Source organism: Podarcis muralis, chromosome 1, assembly GCF_964188315.1.
Source record: "Podarcis muralis chromosome 1, rPodMur119.hap1.1, whole genome shotgun sequence".
NCBI classification, from domain to species: Eukaryota; Metazoa; Chordata; class Lepidosauria; order Squamata; family Lacertidae; genus Podarcis; species Podarcis muralis.
This window is the reverse complement of record NC_135655.1, coordinates 4,791,052-4,798,839: the sequence shown is the minus strand read 5'-3', so window position 1 is coordinate 4,798,839 and position 7,788 is coordinate 4,791,052.

Here is a 7,788-nt window from a genome sequence, read left to right as displayed (position 1 = left end):
GACCTCCAAAATGTTGTCATTTGTGGACCTTAAGGTCCTCCACGAGGCAGACCAGGACTCCTGTTTGCCTGAATGAAGGACAGAGAGGTTCGAGTGGCTGTCTAGAAACTACAAAGGCAAAATTTCATTAATTCCCCCACACACACACTTTGCTTCTGTCAGCGCCAGAACTAGCATGTGGCCCCCATAGGGTCGTGCAGAATGTAATGCGGCCCTCAAGCTGAGGGGGATTCCCTATTGCAAGAGGTACAGTCGTACCTTGGATCTCGAACGCCTTGGCTCACAAACAAATCAGCTCACGAACGTCCCAAACCCGGAAGAGAGTGTTCTAGTTTCTGAACGTTCTTTTGGAAGCCAAACGTCCAATGGGGCTTCCGCGGCTTCTGATTGGCTGCAGGCATTTCCAGAATCCAGAATCCCTGAAACAGCAACAGATTTTTTCTGCATTTCCATCTCCCCTGGTGTCCACAGGAAAATCAGACTTGCTAGTGGATAATTTTACCAATCCATATCCACCCAAGCTTCTACTGGCTCTTGGGCCCTTGTGGAATAGCAGATTTCAAAGAGAAGTGGTTGATCACGTAGATGCCTTTGCGTCAGTTTCCTCCGCTACGAGTTGCAAACCCAGACCGGAATGCATGATTCCTCCATCATCGCGGCAGATTAGATCAAACCCAGAGCTCTTCAACCGAAGCTGGGGAGACGTTTAACAGGGCTTTAAACCCCCAAGCTAGCCCATTAATGTCAAAGGAGCTTTATTGATTTATGACCCACTGTCTGAGCCAAAACAAGAGTCAAAGAATATCTCGGAATTAGAGCTAGTGAGAGAGCCTGACCCCCATGTATCAGACCGCACTTTCATTCTGAAATCAATGGAGATTGAGAACCTGTGTTCGTTCATTTCCTACGCAGCCCACCACACAGAGTTTGCATTCCTCCGCACTCCCCGAAAAGTGATTTTTGAGAAACTGGTTTCATTCTGAAAATGAAATGTGGACAACTGATTTTAGATTGGCAAAATGAGAAACGGACAAATTTGCCCATCGGCCTGCTCTCCTCTACAAAGAGAATTTTCCAGGACCTTTAAAAAGTCGCAGGCTCTGACCAATTATGGCTCAAGTACCCTAAATCTATACTGATGAAAAACCAATTGACAGAAATCTCAGAATCACAGACCCCTGAGGAGCAAGAGACCCCGAGAGATCATCCACCACCAAAAAAAAACCCCGCCCATAAACAAATCCTCACTCTGCCGTGACACTCACTGGATAATCTTGACCAAATGGGCTCTCACAGCCTCACCTACCTTGGGCAATGATGGCCGCCAACTGAGAAGGCTTTAAAAGTAGATTAGACACAGGCCCGTCTTACCCACAGAGGTTAGTGGCGTGGGGCGCCAGGGCACCAAGTTCTTTAGGGCACCAGACGAGAGTCCAAGGAACACCGAATGAACGCGCTGAGTGAGGGTGCATGTGCTGTTCCCGCTGAGCGTCGTCTCGGTTTTTTCCCTTTTAGCCTGCAGGCGCCGAATTCCGCAGGGCTCCAGAAGGCTAAAAGGGAAAATATCGAGCTGATGCTCAGCGGGAGTGGCGCATGCGCCCCCACTCAATCGGTGCGCTGCCTGCCATGGCCACCGCGGCACGAAGCAGCCAGCTGAGCCGGGAGGCGCCACGTCCAGCCTCCGCCTCTTCCGCGCTAGAGGAGCTGCCCTCCAGCCGCTGCCCGCCTCCTCCAGCCCTAAAAAAATGGTTGACAACTCTGGGAAACGGGGGGCGCCGGTGAGATCTTTGCACCACGACGCCGGATATGCTTAAGACGGCCCTTATTAGACAATTACATGGAGGAGAGGGCTCTCAATGGCTGTGCTCTGCTTTCATAGTCAGAGGCAGGAATGCTTCTGAATGCCAGTTGCTGGAAACCACAGAAGAGGTGTGTTGTTCTAGAGCTTGGATCCTTCTTGCTGGTTTGCCATTGAGACATCAGGTGATCAATAAAGGGAAGGAGGGAGACATTTTCAGGAGCTGATTGATGGTGCTAATTTCCCCATACCTGCAAAGTCACTCGAAGAAATAGAACATTTATTTTATAATTGGCCGCTGCCGTGGACTGGTTGGACACAGAGGAATGGTGGAATAATAATTATTATTTATTTATACATACATACATACATACATACATACATACATACATACCCCGCCCATCTGGCTGGGTTTCCCCAGCCACTCTGGGCGGCTTCCAAGAAAACACCAAAATACAATAACCTATTAAAAATTACCGGTAATCCTGCCAACCTAGCAGTTCGAAAGCACTCAAAGTGCAAGTAGATAAATAGGTACCACTCCGGCGGGAAGGTCAACGGCGTTTCCGTGCGCTGCTCTGGTTCGCCAGAAGCGGCTTAGTCATGCTGGCCACATGACCCGGAAGCTGTACGCCGGCTCCCTCGGCCAATAAAGCGAGATGAGCACCGCAACCCCAGAGTCGGCCACGACTGGATCTAATCGTCAGGGGTCCCTTTACCTTTACCTTATTAAACATTAAAAGCTTCCCTAAACAGGGCTGCCTTCAGATGTATTCTAAAAGTCTGGTAGTTATTTTTCTCTTTGACATCTGGTGGGAGGGCGTTCCACAGGGCGGGGGCCACTACCGAGAAGGCCCTCTGTCTGGTTCCCTATAACTTGGCTTCTCACAGCGAGGGAACCCCCAAGGGAAGAAGACTCAGAGCCCGGGGAGTGGTGGTCTGATAACAATGAGTGGTCAGAGGGAGAAGGGGTAAAAGACTGGGGAGAGGTAACAGGCCTTAGTGAGCTGGGGGAGTCTGTGCTAGAGAGAAGCACAGAATCAGAGGCAGAAGCTGAAACAGGCGAGTTGGGCGGAGGGGAGGCCAAGAGGCAGAGATGAGTCAGGCTGGCGAAGAGTCACAGGTGTCTCCCCTTCCTGCTGCAACAAGTTCCCTTCCTCCCTTGTCTCCCAGAACCAGAAGAGGCGTGAAAAGGGCAGAGGGGAGGTTGGCTTCATGCAGGTACGGTCTCAGATTGCTTGGGGGGATACCCTGAAGAGGAGGGAACTTAATAATAAAATTATAATAATTTATTATTTGTGCCCTGCCCATCTGGCTAGGTTTCCCCATCCACTCTTTGTGGCTTCCAACAAAGATTAAAAATACATTAAAATGTCCATTAAAAACTTCCCTGGGCTGCCTTCAGATGTCTTCTAAATGTCAGGTAGTTGTTTATCTCTTTGACATCTGATGGGAGGGTGTTCCACAGGGCGGGCGCCACCACCGAGAAGGCCCTCTGCCTGGTTCCCTGTAGGTTTGCTTCTCACAGTGAAGGAACTGCCAGAAGGCCTTCAACTCTGGATCTCAGTGTCCAGGCAGAACAATGTGGGTGGAGATGCTCCTTCAGGTATACAGGACCGAGGCCGTTTAGGGCTTTAAAGTTCAACACCAACACTTTGAATTGTGCTCGGAAATGTACTTAGAGGGTTGTGGTGAGGTAGGGACTTTCAGTCTTGGAAACTGATCCATGGGGCAAGACCTTCCGGAGGTGAACTGCTGTGCTTATTACGCTTGATATTCTACCAAGTCTGTACAAATCATGTTCTTGCTAATAAAGAGTTAACGCTTATTTGCACAGTGTGATTTACTGCTGCCCGGCTCCTGACAGTCACCCAGGAAGGGTGCAGAAAGAGAAACCCACAATGTGGCCCTGTGAATAATTATCATCCATTGCTTTAATTGGAAGGTGTGATAGCATAACTTCTAATCTGGCATGCCCCCTTATCTCTTCAGCTACAGATGACAAAAGTGTTTCCAGAACTCCGCTTTCCCTGGTGGTGAAGCTATTCTGGAACCTATGCCAGTTAACAAAGCTTTTCTCACAAATTGCCACTCACAGAACCTGAAAGAGGAACAGAAATCTGGGCAGGGTTGGCATTTTTATAGCTATGAACCTGCCTCGCCTCAAAAAGGATATTGCTGAGTTGGAGAAGGTTGAGAAAAGGCAACCAAAGCGATAGAAGGGATGGAGCCACTCTCCCCATGAAGAAAAGTTGCAGCGTTTGGTATATTTTTAGTTTGGAGAAAAGAGGAGTAAGAGGATATTTTATAGACGCTCATTTTTTTAAAAAAAAAAATTCATGGCATGGAGAAATTGAATAGAGAAAAGCATTTTTCTTTCTCTCTCCTAACAGCAGAACTTGTGGACATCCAATGAAGATAAATGTTGGAAGTTTCAGGACTAATAAAATAAAGTTAGACCCTGGAACTCCTTGCCACAACAGGCAGTGAGAGACAAAAACCTTTAAAGGAGCAATAGACAAATTCATGGAGACAGATTAGACAAATCCATTCTTGTTCATTCTACTTTCTACAACCAATTTGGGCAATTTTGTTTAAAATCCCCAGGTCCCCTGAGACCTTCTGGTGGCTTGCAAAGTGGAGTAAGATTATTTCAAAATGCCATTGTCGCCTACAGCTTTAATGGCCCCGCAGGCATGGCGCACTTGGATTGAAGCTGCCCTTGTGCTCCGTCATGAGCCACACTTTTCATTGACAAAAAGCAATGCCAAGGCAGTTCACAACATAATAGAAACAATATGTAGTTTTAGGGAGGGGACCACACTCTGTAAATGTGTACATGGGACTGCAGTTGTGATGAAAGAGAAGAGCTCTAAGCAAGAATGTGACGCTATACACATGGGGTGAGCTCCAACGTTAGACAGGCTTGGAGCAGACCCACCAAAACCAAATTACGTGCACTGATGTGAATGGGTCTACTCTGACCTAGGAGTAAGCATAATGGAGGCTGATTGATGAGGATGAATGGGACACTGCCAGGGTATGTCATTTTAGAGGGTGAAGCTTAACTTTTGTAAATTACTTCAGTGACAGGGCTTAAAATTACATATTTTTTTTTGGTGTGAGGAATTCAAATCTGCTACTATTATTGTGCTTGGACTACATTTCTCTTGGTAAGTCTACGTTTGATGAAGAAGTGCAAAAACTGCTTTCAGAAAGCCAAAGAATTTTAATTTTACCTTCTGAAAATGTCAGGTAATGCTTAATAATAATAATAATAGTAATATAGTTATATGCCACCCATCTGAATGGGTTGTCCCAGCTACTTGGGGCATTTCCCAACAAATTAGAAACATTAAGCACTGTAAAGCATCAAACATTAAAAACTTCCCTAAATAAAACAACAACAACTGCAAGTACTTGGTAACCATTCTTGATGATTTATATGCCATTTTACACATGTTTTACTTCCCAAGCAAAACTAAATTGGATTAATTTAACCAAAATATCTTTCGAATTCTCAAGTCACATTACAACTTTTTAGCACCCCTCATTTGGGGAATCTGAAAGCTGAAAAATTCAGCACGCCCTACGACTGCCCTGCCCAGTTGAGTCTGCCCTCATCCAGACCCCACCTGCCTGTCTTCTTACACTCAGACCATCTGCCTGCCAACTTTTTCCACCTTAGTCTCAGTATTGCCCCTTCCACAACTCAGCAGGGAGGAGGACAAATGTCTCTGCCTGTCATCGGCTCTGGCGCCACCTACTGTTGGCCTCCTTGCCTTCCGCCCAACAGGCACAAGCCGGTGCTGGAGTGTGCCTGTAACCCTGAACCCACTCACCTGGCCAGAAGCCCCACCTGGCACCTACCTCTGAGCACACACGGCCAGGATTGCACCATACGTCCAACTCAATGGACGAGAACCATTTTCGATGAGTAAACAAGCCCAGGATCGTACCGCCAAAGAGTTGTGCATTGCCGCTGCCAAACAAAACATAGCAATCGCCTTTTCAAATGGATGTGGAGGAAATGAAGTCTGGTCATTTTCAAAGTCACAAAACTTCCAGGCCTCTGCCTTAAAATATATATTCAAATAAAAATAAACAACCCATCTCCCCTCCACATGCTGCTTAATAAAATAATGTTGACGTTTTAAATGGCAGACATTTTCCCCCTCTGTGTGAGAAAAAATGCTTGAAGGACACAGTGGAAACGCAAGTTCACTCCAAGATCCAGCATTTGGCTTCCAAGAAACCACTGTTTATTTATGTAGAATTATGCAAACACTTTCCATTCATGAGGCTGCAGTGTTATCAGTCGGAGGCTTTAAAACGGGAGATAAAGAAGCTGGAATCACTCCCTTCAACAACTTCCTTCCATCCACCCATGGAAATTGCTTGCAAAAAGTGCATATTAGACACTGAACATCATAAGATAAATGCATGCAAAAGGCAGAGGGATTCCCCTCCCTGCAGACTTCTTATAAATGTGAACTGATGCAGGAATGGGGCGAATGGAAACAGCAAACACCGTATTTTTCTCCCTATAGGGCACACCGGCCCATAGGGCGCACCTAGTTTTTTTTGGGGGGGGAATAAAGAAAAAAAAATATTTCCCCCCCAGAACAGGCTGCTATCTGCAAGCCTAGGGAGCCCGGCGGGAATTCCTGCGGGCTCCCCAGGCTTGCGGATATCTGCCTGAAGCCCGGGTCGCGCTGCTCAGTGCACCACAGGCTTCGGGATGCAGGCTGCTATCCGCAAGCCTAGGGAGCCAGGCGGGAACTGCACACACGCTTGGTGGATTGGGTCCACGCAAAGGGAGGGGAGGGAGCAAATGGGCAGCAGTAAAGAGAACAGTTTGTCCGAGGGAACTCCAGAATGTGGAAGCACCATTGGCCGGGTGCCTGCCTAAATAATGTATGTTTCCCCCTTTCCATCTGAATCTTGAATTCATGGAGGAGATGAAGCACGTTCCCTTTCCAAATAAGGCTGAAATTCCTCTCTGGAGATTTGGGGGATGACTTCTTCATGAGGTCTCCCGCTGCCAGCCAGATGGGCCAGAGGTCTCGCCAGCGCTACAGGGAATTATTGCCTTGGTCTCTGCAGCAACATCCTTTGCAAAGAGTTTTGCTCCCCACCACCTCCCCCTCTGAGATTTCTCATCCTCTAGAGTCCATATCCAGTCCATCAGCCGAGAGCCGCTTATGGTCTAATTATCCCTCCTCTCTGGAAGCTGGAAGGGAGAGGCACAAATTAGCAAGGATGTTTGTCAACCAAAGCCTGGCCCTAATGACATTAAAAGGCTTCTGCAAAAGCAGCTGGTGGGCAGCGATGAGAGATAATGATGCCATCAAGGCCGTGGGTAGATGAAGGGGCCGCTTTGCTGGGAATGTGCCAGCCAGCTGGACAGATAGTCCCTGACTGGCTCCTGCAACTGGGAGCCACTGGCAGAGCAGAACTTAAAAGCAGCTGGGGTTTTGCGGGGTGGGAAGGCAGGATGGAGAATATCCACCGTCAGGCATCAGGAATTGGGGAGCAAGCGAAGGAGATGACTCATTAGCACTCCCTGCTGCAGTCATTCCTTGCATTTATATTCATTTAATTCATGAAATTTACTTTTATTGCAGAAAAAGCCTCAAAGCGGTTTACGAAAAAGATAAAAGTTGTCACTTAAAGATGAAAATCCATAATTTAAAACATACGGAAGGTTAAATATATATATACATACACACACACACACACACACACACACACACACACATATATATAAAATTAGTTTTTTAACATATCATTTCCAACATTCATATAACATAACTTCTTCTACAATATTTTTGACTTCCGTCAACACCTCTGATGATTTTCCGTTCTTTATCACTTATTCTGCATTTCTTAATTTCTCTATTACTCTTAATTATCCCTAACTAATAATTCTTCTCTTAGTCTTTCTTGTAATATCTCACATAATCCTCCTTACAAAACTTCTTGCAATC